This window comes from Protomyctophum parallelum (genome assembly GCF_964188405.1).
Source record: "Protomyctophum parallelum genome assembly, chromosome: 13".
Taxonomy (NCBI): Eukaryota; Metazoa; Chordata; class Actinopteri; order Myctophiformes; family Myctophidae; genus Protomyctophum; species Protomyctophum parallelum.
Window position 1 is genome coordinate 14,388,154 of NC_139708.1, and position 17,502 is coordinate 14,405,655.

Genomic DNA, 17,502 nt, shown 5'->3' on the forward strand with positions numbered 1-17,502 from the left:
GTTAATCTGATAAGATCAGTAAACTACACATGATTATGAAGCGCAATTCTATTTTTTACAGGATAGTTTGACAGGTTGACTCTAGTCTACATTTAGATCAAAGTCTAAGAATTTTGACCAAATTCCAGCATCCTTCATCAACACTGCTGATTCTGTTTTCAGGTGCGGCGACGGAGTCTGTTTTCTCTTCAGCGAAACAGAAAAGGACAACCCTCTGAGCGTGTAAACAGCCTGTCATCATGTCACAGTCGTCCTGGGACGACTGTGGTCTCTGGATGAGGGCAGACTTGAACCCTGGCCCGGACAACGCCCAACAGAAACGGGATGACGACGTCGTGTTGGGCTCCGGGGAAAGGCCCTCCACCCCCACCGTGATCACACACTACTGTGGTGTCATAGACGACGATGACGTCTTCATGCCTCCCCCATCTCCATTGTCCTCTTCATTCCTGACAGAGGACAATGACGTCTTCACGATGCCTGCTCCACCTCTAACGTCCTGTGTCACCTCGGCACTGTCGAGAGAGGAAGATGCCGCCTTTGTGCCGCCCCCGCCGCCATTGCCCTGCACTGCCTCGTCATTGCCGACAGATGGCGATGACATCTTCATGCCTCCTCCGTCTTCGGCGTCCTGTGCCGCCTTCTCGCTGCAAACAGAGGGAGATGTGGAGGCCGCTAATCCTTCTGTGGCCATTGTTGCAAAAGGAACTCAAGCGGGTCTAGATGAACCGTGTGGCAAGAGGCAGTTGACAAAAGCGCAGAATAAGGCTGACAAAGTGACGGAGAGAGCAGAGTGTATCGTACCTCCGTCTGAAGACGAAGTGGACTGGACATTGAAGGATGTTGACATTCTGACGGAGACAGGTCTGACAGAAGTCTGGAGTCTGGAGAACAGTAGCGGTAGGACAGAAGTAGTAGACCTGGGATCCAAAAAAGATGAGGATATGGTAGCAACAAACAAAGAACAAAACTCCACATGGGAATACTGCGACAGTGACGTGGAGAAGGACACACCTCTGTCACAGACACCTTCAAGCGTGGATGCAAGTCCCACAAAAGGCATCTGTTGTGACATGCTACAGGCAAAAGGAGAGATAAGAAGAAAAACTAAATCCACAGGAGAATGTCAGGTCATTAGTTTTCTTTCTGAGGATACCGACTCAACACAACCTAAACCAGAGTGTGATGACAGGAATGCTGTGGCTATAACCACCCGGACATCACTCCATGGAAAAGATAAAACAGGTGGGCTCAAGAACAACAAAACCAAAATGAACACAGCGCCCACTGGGGAAATGAGCGATGGTAAGGTCAACATCAGCAGCAGAGAACTAAACTATGACATGGCTGAGGAGCAGTGGTTGAGACAAGACGGTGACCTCCCAACTCTCATCTCCAGAGGTTCGTCCTCTGTAGAATTGAATTGGACTGTCGCTACCAGCATCCTCCAGGGGGAGCAGCTGCTGCAACGCCTCCTGCTGGTGCAAAAGAGGCAGGACGAAGGTCAGGTATGGCCGCAGGGGGTTGACGCAGAGGCGGCCAAACGGGCAGCAGGAGACGGGAGAGTGGAGCGAGGCATGTTCCGGGTTGAGGGAACGGATGGCAGGCATGTGACAACTGAAGATGAAGACCCGGGGCAGGAGCGAGGGGAGACAAGACGGCTGGAGAACCAAGATGGAGAAGAAGCCGAACATAAAAGATGTGAGATGCGCTCCGCTACAAAGTCCACCCCACCCACCCACCAAAGAGTCCTCAGCGTAGAGGTGGACATCTCCAATGACAATCAGAGCGATGGCAGAGTACCTGCTGACTTCTGTCCCATTAAAACCCAGGAAATTCCGCTCCCCCAAATCCACCAGTTTACGAGCTCAGAGACGTCCACAGAGAGGGGGCTCTGTCAAGACACTGAGGGGAAGCAGGACCCCCAGAGAGCCAGGGTGATGCTGTCTGAGGCGTTTCTGCAAAGCAACACGGAGGGGCTGTGCAGGCACAGGACCAGACACCCCGCGGGGTCCAAGGATCGCACGCATCCGTCCATCTTGACGCGTAGACACAGCCTCCAGATGGTCTCCTTGAAGAGAAACTTGGTTTCCCGGAGCCAGTCCTTCAGGCTGCAGAGGCACAAGTCCTCCGAGAGGGAGAGCATCCCCGAAATACAGACATGCAAGAGGCCAGTGGGGGGCACGGCGCGGGACAGCACACGCCTCTCCCCCTACCCACAACAACAGGACAGAAGCATGGACTCTCTGAACCTCAGCGCCTCCACCACGGGAGACACAGAGGAGAGGGACATGAAACGGGAGCTCGCCATCCCCAGAGAGAATCCGTTCTTCAAGCTACGCCCGGCCCTGGCTCTGCAGCCCAACGTGGAGAGAGACATCCGGGAGAGCAGGGAGCGAGAGGTGGAACTCCGCAAGCAGAGGTGCACTCTGTATGGAGAGATGGGGAGACACCGCTCAGAGGAGGAAGACCGCCTGCTTACCACATCCACCCTCAGAGTGGCAGGTTAGTCCATGGGGCAGTGGGCGATCATCATGTTTATGTGCTTCTTCTGAATGTTTGAACATTTACTGTATGTGGTTCTCAACCTGACCTCCAGGGATCCCCACAGGATTGTTTTGGGGGGGTGGAGGGGGGCTCCCTAGATTACAGAAAAGTGACCATTAAGGACTTTTAAAACCTTTTTAATGCCTTAAAAATGTCATTAAAAAAGACCATTACTGCATCAAACGTAATTGTTGCGTTATCGTATATCTTTATTCCTGGGGCCATTTTCCTGCTAGGTTGTGTCGTCATGTACAGTATGTCTTTATTCCCGGAGCCATTTGCTCTCTGGGCTGTGACCTCATGTGGGTCAACCAATTGGAAGACAGTCGGTCGTCATTGAGGAGGGAGCTACTCCAGCCCACACTGTTTCTTCAGGAACTGTATTTTCTATATCTATACTATAAAACAACGCCTCACAATGTGAACTTGTGGATTGGCTATTTTCACAATATTTATCTGTGGAACAGCACACATGCGGAGTTGCGGACCTTCATAGACAATATGATGTATTACTAATGCTTTGTATTATACTACACACAAGGAGTGGGGAATCCATTGAGCCATTTCAAAGGGAAGATTTGCTTTCCGACCACATTATAAGCCATTCTAATCAAGCAAAGTTAGAGCCCTCTTCATTACAGAGCAGACAGGCCTGCCGTCCTGTGCTCAGGCTGAGCATATTAATGAACGCCTCTGGGGATTAGTATCACACAGACCGAAGAGTCTGATCAACCACTTCATAGCGCCGGTCCTGTCAGCAACACTTTAGGGCCACATCACTCCAACTGGCAGCAGACGCCAGCGGAACGGGTGACACGGGTGGCATCACGTAACCATGGCTACCACATGTGCTCTTCTAGGGAGCGTTGCTTGGTTCATGTGAACATGTATGTATGCTTTCAGATGGTCTACTCTAGATCAGTGATTCTCAACTTTTTTTTACATTTATTTCAAGCATGTTATGCATTATTAGGCCATGGACCCTCATTTGAAAATCTCAATCTAAACTGCAAAATGCTTAGTGTTCTCTGAGAGAGTACAGGTTACAGACCAATACGTTTTCGGGTTTAAAAAACAAATGGCACACAAATAACAAAAGCAGGGCAAAAACAACAAAAAACAAAAGCATTCAGCGCCAAGAGCCTACAACTAAATTAAAAGACCTAAGAAAAAGCTTGTCCAATAAGTGTCCATTGGGGTCCTAACTCTGAATCATTTAGCCACAGGGACCCCCTGAAACCCCCACTCAAGTATAGCCAGAGCCCACGTTGAGAACCAGTGGTCTCTAGGTCTCTCTGGAAAGAAGTCAGGACTGTGTGTGTGTGTGTGTGGTGTACTTCTGCATACACTTGTACAGTAGCCTATACATCTTCTTATCGATGGCACACCCTGCGGGGGAAATGGGGTACTGCAACAATTGTACTCTAGAGTGGTTCTCAAACTTTTCAGGCTGTGCCCCTGAAATTATCATAGTAGAACTGGTGGCCGCCCCAGTGGCCCACCCTGACAAGCACTTGGAATTGTGTGAGTTGAGGCATTAGATCAGCTAGTTTCAAAATGTTTGCATTTTTCTTCATATAAATGACAATTTGGCCAATGTTTGACCAGTTTTTATTTTATTTGTATTTATAGGCTAGTTTTTAAAAGTGGGCCTACTTCAATTGTCTCTCCACTGTCATCTAGGGACCCCTGAAAATCCGGTGTGGACCCCCTGTGGTCTTTACCCACAGGTTGAGATCATTATAGCATCTGATTAGCCTATCCAACCAGTGTAGTGTAGGCAGGCCGTAGTGTCATACAGACGTATGAGGCATGTCTTGGGAACCAGGCTCAACTGGACTCATTTTTGTGAGGCTAAATAAGTAATGAGGCACGGTGCCGTGTATTAAACACCAGGTACTTATGACTAAAAACTATATTGAGAGAAAGCTCTTGCCATGAATACACGGCAAGAGCATCACGTATATGCACACTGCAGCACAATGCAGCACAACAATTAACACCATGACCGGTATTTCGCAGAATTTCTGAATTCTGAGAATGAAGTGGTTCCAATGTCAAAGTTCAACGTTTGCGGTGAGACAAAGCGGCCAAACAAGAACCAGAAGCTCGCTGCGGTCTGAACTCTGAACTCTAGACATGGACTAGGCGTTCATACAAAGGCGCACAGCCATTTAGCAGAAAAACCCTACGAGGAAGCTGTTGACGTGAAGTTGGCATAACTAAGGTTTAGATTAGAGACACTTGAGTATGCTTTAAGGAGTAAATTCTTAAAGCACAAATTAAATAAACAATGTTATTAAAAGCAACAAACTTGCTTGCTTGCTTGTCAACACAACACCGCATTCTGTATAGTCAATACTGTGTATAGTGTATACTGTATATTGAGCAAAGCTCAATGCCTTGTGTTCTGTACACAGTAAAATCCTCTGTGTTCATTTATCCATTTGTAACGAGTGTATAAACGATCAGAGTTACATTACTGTGTGGCAGTTGTCTGAACTAAGCATCCTCTGCTGTCATTTCCAGCAGACGCCAGGCTTCGGTCCAAGGGGAAACTGTCCCGGGTCTGGCCTCCACCCTCCAACACGGACCAGCTGAGTTCTGGACAAACACAGGTAGAGTAGCCTACCGGTACTCAAGTTCAGTTTAGTTGCTGTAAATTACTATACCGAATTGCTTCCTCTCCATCATGTCTGAATGTTATTATTATAATTTTTGTGTGTTGCTCATATTATAAAGACATTCAGACAGAGCCAATGAAGTTGTCAGAATATCACACTAAATTAGAAATTTCTGCCAACACTACCCAATTGTAAAGATATGGCATTGTTGATGATCAGCAAGTTTAATGAAAATCTGCCAACCAACACACTTTCAAGTCAGAGCTTCACCATGAGTGATACCTTGACATTTGACTTCTGGGTAGCATACTGAGTTTCATGAAAATCCGCTAATCCGTTAGTTACAGACAGGGTATTTTGGACAGCTGGTGCCAAATCTAACATGACGTTCAATAAAAAAAAGGATCATAAACAGACAAAGTCTGGAAGTTCATTGAAATTCAGGCAAGGATCCAACCAGGAAACATTGGATTCCGTCTGTGTCGGGTGAAACCTCAAACCTCATATGTCCAAAACTGTTACTTTTCAGGATTCAAATTAAAAAAGTAGCTCGGCACCACTTGTTTCGAAATTCATTTAGATCTGCTACTTTTGCGTGACGCTGTAGTATGATCAAGTAGGCCGTTAATGTATGAAAAAACACAAAAAGCTAAAAAGGTTTCTGCCTCAGCGACGATTCAACTGTGTGACTCTATAACCCCAGCACCCCTTGTATCTGTGTTCAACTGTGTGACTTTAACTCCACTCCTCTGCCTGTCTTATCTCTGCAGGAAGCAAAGGTTCCCAAACCAGGGCTGCACAAGGCTGCTCTGTGGCGACGCTGGGAGGCCGGCATCATCAATGGGGAGCATGGGACCAAATGACAATATCAGCATCTGTGTTGGGCAATATAATGTCCAATCCAGACAGGAATGTCTGGAATTAATCAAAATATGTAATATAAATGTGGCAAGACAGAATTAATCAAGAACGGAACTTTTGTCCATGCAGTCTACCTATATTATAGAAACATTGAATAAAAGCTAAATGCCTGAGGATAGTGGCACCCTCTACTAGTACTGTGCAATGTCCTTATTTTCACACCATGTCAAACACTACACACTTTGTTATTGGCCTAAAAATCTAACACTTTGACTGACATTTTCTGTGTCCAAATGAGAAGCCTAACAAATAAACACATTAAAAGCACTTTAGCAGAACTTTCTTCGGGCGACCTCCTAGTCCTATCACCTTCACTAGAGCAGTATAGTTGGACTGGGGTCCAGGGACCTCCTAGTCCTATCCATAGAGTATTAAAAGGATAGAGACTAAACTGGCACGAAGCTCCGCCCCCTCCGCTATTCATGTCAGTGAATCTTTTAAGAAATCTTGAAAGAATTTGGGAAAATGTTGAAATGTTCCAACATATACCAGTAGATCTTCTCTAATGGGCGTCCCTGGTGCAAAAATCCTTTAAAATGGACGTTCGCGGTAACCTCCGCGGTAACCTCCTGCCTGCATCTGGGCTCTCTCAAGCAGAAACGATGAACCCGGAAGCAGCAGGACAAAAATCTGATATCTCCATAATAATTTCGAGTTGTAGTCCTTTTAGGTTGTGTTTACATTTGCACTGTGGCACAGCTTCAATATGTCATCAGTCTCGCGTTATACAGCCGCATATTGCTACGGCCAGAACCGGAGTACATCGTCTCTGCCCGAATCCCAGAAGCTCCCTTCTGGCAGAATGCTACGTCCGCGGCCCAACACATCAATTCTGTGGTCCTTGACATTTAAAAGGTTTGAGAAACACTGCACTAAACTAGAAAGAGAAAGAGAGAGAGAGGGTTCAGATGTAATCGGGAGGCCAGTCGGGCCACAGTCAGAAACACACACACAGCTTAGTTAGTACCATCTGTCAGCCCCATTGAGTCTGCCAAGATGAGGGAGCACTATCTGTCTGCCCTGCTAACCCAGTGCTAATTGGCTGTGTTTCTCACCAGCACGCCGCTGACAGCGACGAGGTCTGGGATCATTTACACATTACCTCTAATGGTCTCCCTCTATACATCTAAACAGTGGTAGGGAAACATACTCTATACTTTGTTGTAGATATACTCTAGTACAGGGGATTTCAACTGATTTTGACCCAGGGACCACTATCCTCACTATAAGAGCAACCTGGGGACCACCACTACTGTGTCAGGTGGGTCCATCATAGACCCACCTGACACAATAGTGGTGGGGGTACATGCACCATGCCATGGGTTAAGATTGTATCACAGGCTACATTCATGAGCAAGAAAGAAAGAAAGACAGAAAGAAAAGGCCTACATAGAGACATTCTTTGCCACCATGCCAGTCATGAACCAATACAGCCACCCTGTCTCAATACAGCCACCCTGTCACAACAACTCACAACAAACCTCAGCAACCACAGCACACATGGCATACTGTTTATCAGTCTTCAATTGAACATTTACATTTGGAATTGAAACCTCTAGCTGACACCAAAAGGAAATAGCAAATGTATTCATAGGATTATTGAAGTGATCAAGACTGAGCCACATACACGTACTGTTCCATGTTACAACTCACATCTTCAACACAACAAACTGTAGATTCACATCAGCATTCAATACCAGAGCCACAAACAGTGTTTCATTGCCACCCAGTCATTTCGTCCCAAAATGACAGTAATACTACACCAGCTTCAATCAGACTAGTAGGCTATACACACAGCATAACAACACAAGCAGCAGCTTAGAAGCAAAAAAACAAAGTTCCCACCTTGAGCCATGACTTCATCAGTTATGTATGTAAGCGATGCCAGGGTCAAATGGATAGAGATAGAGCCTCTCTGTAGTTCATGATGAGCCCTCCAACAGCGTCTCCAGTCATCTCCATCCTCCATACATCCGGCTACCTGGCCAGTACTTTCCTCCTAGTATCAACGGCACTGACCAGCTTCATTCTCCATCTTCACACTTAGCATTGGCTGTTTAGTACGGCACATTGCATTCTGGTGTAGAGCAGTGGTCAGGGATTTAGGGTCCAGCATTCACCGCATGTCACAGGAGAATGGACTCCGGGCTGAGAAGAAGCTGAGCTTGGGGTTCTGGGGTCGTCACCCTGGCTCGTGTAGCTGTGGAGCAGGTTGAGAGAGACACCATAAGCTTTGTGTATAAGCAAGTAAGTAAAAGAAAGAACGTGAGCTGACCAAGAGCCACATAACTGTACAATGTACCCTGTCACAACTCACTAGCAACAGCAGACAAACATACACAGCCTGTACAGTATACATACGTATACTGCATCCTTCCGGTTACAACATACTGTACAGCGGCATAGCAGTATACAGTATAGCCTATTATATCGTATATAGGTGTACGTATCGTATATACGTAAATTAATGATAGTTTTATATTGGTTAAATAATACATTTTAGGAAGGAAGCTGTGGGGATATGCCATAAATTAAGAAATAGAAATCTAGATGTGCAATTTAAATTGTAACACTTGTTTAGAGTTTAGCGTTTAAATGGACAGGTATCAGTCAAAAGGGAGACATCGAAGAGGAAGGATGGATGGGGAAGGATCAACATATGGATTGTCAGAAAAGGTTCTGACATATATCCATATACTAATATTGATGACATCAGGGATCTCCATACTGTATATGGGCTTAATTGCAACAGCAGGTCACATTTACTATGATATGATCCCTGATTTACTAGACCTGGGCACAATATATGGGGGCTTTCCCTATACAACCATATGTAATGTATGGTTGTGGGTATCGCGGGGATTGTGAGTGACGTGGCGTGACCATATATGGGCTTAACTGCGACAGCAGGTCTTATTTACTATAACATCAGGGATGGATGTCACGTGATGTCACGATGACCTGGCACCATATATGGGGGGATTGGGGGCTGATGTCACGATGACCTGGGGGCTTGCTTGGAGTGACAGGGTTTGTGAGTTGGGTCTCGTGACAAAAACGCAATAAAGGTTTCATTCATAGTTAACTGCAATAAATGTATAGGACCCATGAACACACTTCAAGCTACTTTGTTTGTTAATCACACACAAGCGCGCGCACATGCGTGCACACGCACGCACACGCACACACACACACACACACACACACACGTTAAACGTAGATAACTCACCTGCAGAATAAAAACAAATCTATCGACCAAGTAGTTTGTTATGAAAATGAACTAACAACCCAGACTACTATAATGTGTTGATTTAACTCTTTTTACTACCAACCCTAACATAAGGAGCTTGTGTCTGTCTGTTTGTTTGCAGCAGGTGTGTGTGAAGGGGGGAGGGGCGTGGCTACTGGAGGATTTGTGATTGAAGCCTGCTGTGGCTACTTTCTAGGGCAGTGGTTTTCAACCCTTTTCATGTCAAGGTCCATTATATTCATGGTACCCTGAAGAAGGCAACCTGCTTGCCGAAACGTTGGTTTATTAAAAAGTTGATAGCATTGTGACTAGGAGCTGTGCGGCCTCTTTTCTCATGTAGGAGAGATAACAGGCACACGTTGATCAAAATAACTATTCTTCTACAACCGCTAGAGGGTACTGCGAATAGAAGTGCAGTACCGGCAAACCGCTTTTGGTAAAAACATCCTTTCAGTTCAAATCTATTCAATCAAGTACAATCTAAAAGAATGGTTACTCGACAACCAAAGCTGTGACCATGTATAGTCTAGTCACTAGTGCACGTTGACAGCGTATCCTATATTACTTGAATCTTGTATTATTTGAAAGCAATATACTGCACAGGTTACTTTAGCTATAAATCCATATCACCTTAAAACGCTGCTAATTATATAGCACTTTATTACACCTTCAATCAATCAATCAATCAATCAATCAACAAATCCACTTTAATGAGATAGAAAATAGACATAGAGGTGTTCAATTATATTTTATATAAATAGTCATCTTTACTAAATTAAATGTGGACTTGTAGATATAGAGCTAATATAAAAGACATCATCAAAACCCTCATATTCAGAATCAAGACCCTCCATCAGACATTAATAGTTTGGAAAGTTAAAGCTGCAATGCTATCATTTACCAGAAGGGGACAGCATTTACTTTGTAAACAAGGACATATGGGCTAGGCTCAAAATAAGCATATCAGAACTGTTTCTAGACACTCTTTTGTTCAATGAATTAAAAAATATATCATCCACTGTTGACTGTCTGTCAGCAGTAGTGTACTAGAAGTCAACTATTACTGAATGACCTTGAATGAAGCTAAAAGGTCACAAGAGAAAAAAAAAATGTTTTTTTAATATATTTGCTTTGAAATTTAAATGCTTTGTAGCTTATTTGTATGCTCATTATTCTTTTCTCCTTTCTTTTCATGATAGTCCTTTTGCAAAGCTCCTAGAAACTTGCTCCAAAGGAAGCATAAATAAAGAGGGTCAACAACAGATGACAAGCACTTACGTAATTCACATAACTCAGCCGAGGATGAGTCACTCGTGTCTCCTGAACCCCCTGCGTAGCGACACACGTTGTATCCAACCTAAACCGCCAAGCAGGAAATAACAAGTATTGCATCAGAATCATTTAACCGCAATATGTGCTGATTTTACATCAAATGTTTGGCTCGCTTGGAAACGGTTCCCCTTTGACCTGGCTGTCTCATCAAGAACAATATGCTTTTGAAAAGGCTTTTGAGCAGTGGTGTAAAGTACCTTATTACCTTATTTTGATGCCAATACTTTTGTACTTTTTACTAATGTAAATTCTGAACACCAGCCTTTTACTTGGAATGGAGTATTTGTGTTATTGATACTTTTACTCAAGTAACTTTTACTCAAGTAAAAAATCCCACCCGTGTGAAGTGAGGAGCGCTCTTATCATTATACATCTTCATACATCACCACATTCCGGCCTCACTTTTCTGTCCTCACTTTTTATCCTCACATACTTTGCTCAGCCAATCAAATCATTGCTATGCGCTGGTGAATGCAGAAGTGGATCATTTGATACGGTCCTTTCTAAGAAACATGCTGGAGAAGGCTTTCTCTGAACAAGCTGGGTCCCTTGGGTGGTTTGTGGGGGGTAGGAGGGGCTGGGGTGGTGGGGTAAGACAATTTGAAACAGAAACAGTATGCTTGTTCAGTGTGGATTTGTCAGAGCCATGTAATAATGTTCCAAGATTTCCTGGAAACCCCAAGTAGATTTTCATAGCCTCATTCAGCCCCAATGTTTGGCAAAGTTCAACCATGCACAACCCCGGCCAGAAAACAGCTGCGGGAGAGGCTGGGGGGTAAGGAAAAGAAGAAGAGTTTCGTAATCGAGAAAGAAACATGAAAATGGACCGAAAATAGTAATTATGGTGATAGTTTTGGGGGTTTGTTGGGGGGAGAGGGGGGGGGGGGGGGGGTTGACACCGTTTATCGAGACTTGTGTCCTTGTCCTTATCCGTGAAGAGCGTCAAGTTAACTATGTTTGGGGAGAAGTTTTTGTATGTATGGTGGATGCGAACTGCATTGTTGGATATTTAGCTGTCCAATTAACGCCCACACAAGACAGTTCTCAGCGCCTCCTTGACAAAGTGGTGGGATCATAAGTTCAAGTCCTGTTTTGGGTTGGATGTGAAGTTTTTAATTAGGACAGTACTAGTAGCCTATACTGTACTTGGCCGGGCGACTGATGACGTTGACACAAGTTCACGCAAGCACAAAGCACCGAGAGCAGATTATTTAAAAACAACCATGCATGGAGTCCCGTGTTCAGTGATGTGAATGCTCATCCCAGTGGCTCAGCAGCAAACGGGGTCACCTATAACAGAAACATTTAAAGTGGCAGCTCAACCGTCCACCAAAGAATACAACAACTCTCCCGCAATGCACTTCTCTTCACAGACAGACTAACTGGTATAACTGGAAGTGAACTTCTTTCATAAACTAGTACAGAATTCTGTTGCGGATGGCTAGAACTGCTGGGACAGTGAGTCGTAACTCTGACAGTGAACATGCACCCCTGCAGATGATAACATGCTTGCAGTGATATAGTGCTATATAGTGACTGTTCTCATCACTGTCAGAAAATGTGGACTATCCCTTTAAAGTGATACAGTACGCCCCATTCATGGCTGTTAGTGCATCTCCTCCCTGCAGGGCCATGGGAGCGTGGATACAAGGAGTATTGTGCCGCTTGTGTCGCGTGGAAACCTTGTATGTCCAAAAGGGTTACTTTTCAGGAAATGGACAAAAAAAAGAACCTATGTTTCAATGGATCCAGTGTAGTTATTATTTGGTCACAAGCTCTTGTTTATACTGGTTCAAAAAAAGAATTAAGCCCACAGACATAAATTAACCGGTTTCACTTTTAAACATTTTCAAGTATAGCAAAAATAGCAGGCCCACAAGCTCACACGTAGCCTTTTTAAATTTTTTTACTTTTGTGCGACACCCGTCCATGCATGACTGAGTGGGGCGTTGATTTACGGAGGTGGGAGAAAACATAAAAAACATGAAGAGTTGAAAGATGGAGATGTGAGGTTTCTGCCCGACAAGGGAGTGGATGCTGATGAGAGAGGAGGGTGGCGACAGGCAGCGCTGACGTCAGCTCTTCCTTGGCGCTGGGATTCTGGGGGGGGGGGGGCCTTCTGTACCAGCGCTAGACAGCTAACAACCTAGAACCCAGAGGATGAAGGCTCCACCAATGGATGACTCACTCCTTCCTCCCACTTATACCCATCCCAGGATCCATCGGCACAAAACTGTCCTCACGGGCCTCTCAGTGCCATGACTACACAAGCTACAAACTAGAGAGAGAGCTTTATAGAATTACCAGTGAATCAATAGGACATTTCCCAGTAGGATGGTAAATATACACTTTCCAGCAGTTTATTTATGCATTTCCCAGGGTAAATCGAGCTAAATCTATGGCTCTCTCTTCTTGGCATAGAAACAATGGCAGCCATATATAGCATTCATTATTGGCAATGGAGCAGACATGCTGTGTGATGTCAATGCAGTTGCATCTGTATTCATGCTGCTTCCTACAGTATGTACATTGTGTTTGAAAAGACAGCTATCACCATGTTGGCAGGTTGCTTTTATCCATGCCATTATGTTCATTTGCATTGTCAATCTAGTGTGTGTGTGTGTGTGTGTGTGTGTGTGTGTGTGTGTGTGTGTGTGTGTGTGTGTGCACTTTCGCCAAACCTGCCTCGGGTATGGGCACTGATGACTGAACACGCCACCAGCACCCCCAGCGTCCCCAGCGGGAATCGAACCCCGGACCTTCTAGCTGTGAGGCGACAGCACTACACTAGTAAAACAAGTTAATACTTAAGGCGACATAAAGGTTCTTGGACCTAGAACAATAGTGTTGCCTACAGCAACTTGCAAATAAATACTGTGAATATTATTATGTGGTTGCCAACCACACTAATAATTGGCATACAGTAAATAATGTATACAGTATTTACCCTTATATATTCTGACATTAGTGAGCAACCACAAAAAAAGGATTTAGTCTTTGAAACGATGTCAGATGTCATGCAGTCAGCATATGTCAGCAGAACATTGCGTCATTCTTTCCTTTTCCCCTTCTTTTCCGGGGGAAAGACCAACTAGGCAAAATCAGGACATGCAACTTTGCATGCCCCCCTCCTCCTCCTCTCTACTTAGTTTTTGGCTTGCATGACACCCCCTGGGCTGCAGTAACACAAACCAAACATCAAGAGAGCCTCTGGAGGGAAGAGAGAGTCAGCGACTCCAGTTCCCGGAGGCCTTTTAAAAGGGAAAACTGGCTGACAGGGCCCCATCTGTGGCCCGGTCTTTGCTGATGAGCCCAGGTGTTGCCTCCATGTACCTGCTAGGTAAACAGCCTGATGTAAATAGTCTGATCCACAAGCTAAAATGCATAATGGTATGAATCAGTGGTTCCCAAACGTTTTAGCTCGAGACCCAAAAGAGAATTGGTCTCCCCGGGACCAGTTTTGTTCTCCCCGGGACCAAACTAGTGAGGTTGTATATAGGTCTGCTATCGCCTCGTGAATTCAAAACCTGCATCTCCCGTTAGTAATATGGAGGCGTGACTAACGGGAGATGCAGGTTTTGAATTTCAATATATAATTATCACACATCACATTATTTTAAATATTCATATATTTTTAATGTAGGAAAATGAGTCGTTAGTGACACATAAAAATTGGTTTGTGACCTACAAATGGGTGGCGAGCCACTGTTTGGGAACCAGTGCTGTATACTGTAGGGTCACTTAGATTTGCTGTATATGGTCACCTAGAGTTGCTGTATATGGTTACCTAGATTTGCTGTATATGGTCACCTAGATTTGCTGTATATGGTCACCTAGAGTTGCTGTAATGTTGGGGAGTATTAAGCTACATGTAGCTGAGCTACGTAGCTTAGCTACATTTTGCTGTAGCTTGTGGTATCAAGTAGCTCAGCTACCTTTTGGGTCATTTTTTGTAGCTTAGCTACTCAAGTTACAAGCTACAATTTTGGGCAATACCATGAAATAAATATATTCATTTTGACCATTGGTTGCTGTGTTAATTCTTGTACTAGAACCCCCTTTGAAAAATCAAGGACTGTTCCTTTTTCTGATTGCTTTGAGGGCATGTCAGCACTTGACAAGCCAACAGCTGCCTCTAATTGGCCTCTGATTGGCCCTGGTATCACAGGGTGGGAGGGGTCTCCCAGAGGGGAGCAGGGGTCTCCCAGAGGGGAGCAGGGGTCTCCCAGAGGGGAGGAGGGGTCTCCCAGAGGGGAGGAGGGGTCTCCCAGAGGGGAGCAGGGGGAGGAGGGGTCTCCCAGAGGGGAGCAGGGTGGGGGGATCTCCCAGAGGGGAGCAGGGTGAGGAGGGGTCTCCCAGAGGGGAGCAGGGTGGGAGGGTCTCCCAGAGGGGAGCAGGGTGAGGAGGGGTCTCCCAGAGGGGAGCAGGGTGGGAGGGTCTCCCAGAGGAGAGCAGGGTGAGGAGGGGTCTCCCAGAGGGGAGCAGGAGCAGGGTGGGAGGGGTCTCCCAGAGGGGAGCAGGGTGAGGAGGGGTCTCCCAGAGGGGAGCAGGGTGGGAGGGTCTCCCAGAGGAGAGCAGGGTGAGGAGGGGTCTCCCAGAGGGGAGCAGGGTGGGGGGGTCTCCCAGAGGGGAGCAGGAGCAGGGTGGGAGGGGTCTCCCAGAGGGGAGCAGGGGTCTCCCAGTGGGGAGGAGGGGTCTCCCAGAGGGGAGCAGGGTGGGGGGGTCTCCCAGAGAGCAGGGTGAGGAGGGGTCTCCCAGAGGGGAGAAGGGTGGGAGGGGTCTCCCAGAGGGGAGCAGGGTGGGGAGGGGTCTCCCAGAGGGGAGCAAAGGTGAGGAGGGGTCTCCCAGAGGGGAGCAGGGTGGGGAGGGATCTCCCAGAGGGGAGCAGGGTGGGAGGAGGGGTCTCCCAGAGGGGAGCAGGGTGGGAGGAGGGGTCTCCCAGAGGGGAGCAGGGTGGGAGGGGTCTCCCAGAGGGGAGCAGGGTGGGAGGAGGGGTCTCCCAGAGGGGAGCAGGGTGGGAGCAGGGGTCTCCCAGGGGGGAGCAGGGTGGGAGGAGGGGTCTCCCAGAGGGGAGCAGGGTGAGGAGGGGTCTCCCAGAGGGGAGCAGGTGTCTCCCAGAGGGGAGCAGGGTGAGGAGGGGTCTCCCAGAGGGGAGCAGGGGTCTCCCAGGGGGGAGCAGGGTGAGGAGGGGTCTCCCAGAGGGGAGTTGCTGTATATGGTTACCTAGATTTGCTGTATATGGTCACCTAGATTTGCTGTATATGGTCACCTAGAGTTGCTGTAATGTTGGGGAGTATTAAGCTACATGTAGCTGAGCTACGTAGCTTAGCTACATTTTGCTGTAGCTTGTGGTATCAAGTAGCTCAGCTACCTTTTGGGTCATTTTTTGTAGCTTAGCTACTCAAGTTACAAGCTACAATTTTGGGCAATACCATGAAATAAATATATTCATTTTGACCATTGGTTGCTGTGTTAATTCGTGTACTAGAACCCCCTTTGAAAAATCAAGGACTGTTCCTTTTTCTGATTGCTTTGAGGGCATGTCAGCACTTGACAAGCCAACAGCTGCCTCTAATTGGCCTCTGATTGGCCCTGGTATCACAGGGTGGGAGGGGTCTCCCAGAGGGGAGCAGGGGTCTCCCAGAGGGGAGGAGGGGTCTCCCAGAGGGGAGCAGGGGTCTCCCAGAGGGGAGGAGGGGTCTCCCAGAGGGGAGGAGGGGTCTCCCAGAGGGGAGCAGGGGGAGGAGGGGTCTCCCAGAGGGGAGCAGGGTGGGAGGGTCTCCCAGAGGGGAGCAGGGTGAGGAGGGGTCTCCCAGAGGGGAGCAGGGTGGGAGGGTCTCCCAGAGGAGAGCAGGGTGAGGAGGGGTCTCCCAGAGGGGAGCAGGGTGGGGGGGTCTCCCAGAGGGGAGCAGGAGCAGGGTGGGAGGGGTCTCCCAGAGGGGAGCAGGGTGAGGAGGGGTCTCCCAGAGGGGAGCAGGGTGGGAGGGTCTCCCAGAGGAGAGCAGGGTGAGGAGGGGTCTCCCAGAGGGGAGCAGGGTGGGGGGGTCTCCCAGAGGGGAGCAGGAGCAGGGTGGGAGGGGTCTCCCAGAGGGGAGCAGGGGTCTCCCAGTGGGGAGGAGGGGTCTCCCAGAGGGGAGCAGGGTGAGGAGGGGTCTCCCAGAGGGGAGAAGGGTGGGAGGGGTCTCCCAGAGGGGAGCAGGGTGGGGAGGGGTCTCCCAGAGGGGAGCAAAGGTGAGGAGGGGTCTCCCAGAGGGGAGCAGGGTGGGAGGAGGGGTCTCCCAGAGGGGAGCAAAGGTGAGGAGGGGTCTCCCAGAGGGGAGCAGGGTGGGGAGGGATCTCCCAGAGGGGAGCAGGGTGGGAGGAGGGGTCTCCCAGAGGGGAGCAGGGTGGGAGGGGTCTCCCAGAGGGGAGCAGGGTGGGAGGAGGGGTCTCCCAGAGGGGAGCAGGGTGAGGAGGGGTCTCCCAGAGGGGAGCAGGTGTCTCCCAGAGGGGAGCAGGGTGAGGAGGGGTCTCCCAGAGGGGAGCAGGGGTCTCCCAGGGGGGAGCAGGGTGAGGAGGGGTCTCCCAGAGGGGAGCAGGGGGAGGAGGGGTCTCCCAGAGGGGAGCAGGGTGGGAGGGGTCTCCCAGAGGGGAGCAGGGGGAGGAGGGGTCTCCCAGAGGGGAGCAGGGTGGGAGGGGTCTCCCAGAGGGGAGCAGGAGTCTCCCAGAGGGGAGGAGGGGTCTCCCGCATGTACATTCTCAATTTAACGCTGAAAAATAAAAAGTAGCTGAGCTACTTTTTCCTATGTAGCTGTAGCTTTACAAGCTACATTTCTCCAGGGGTAGCTA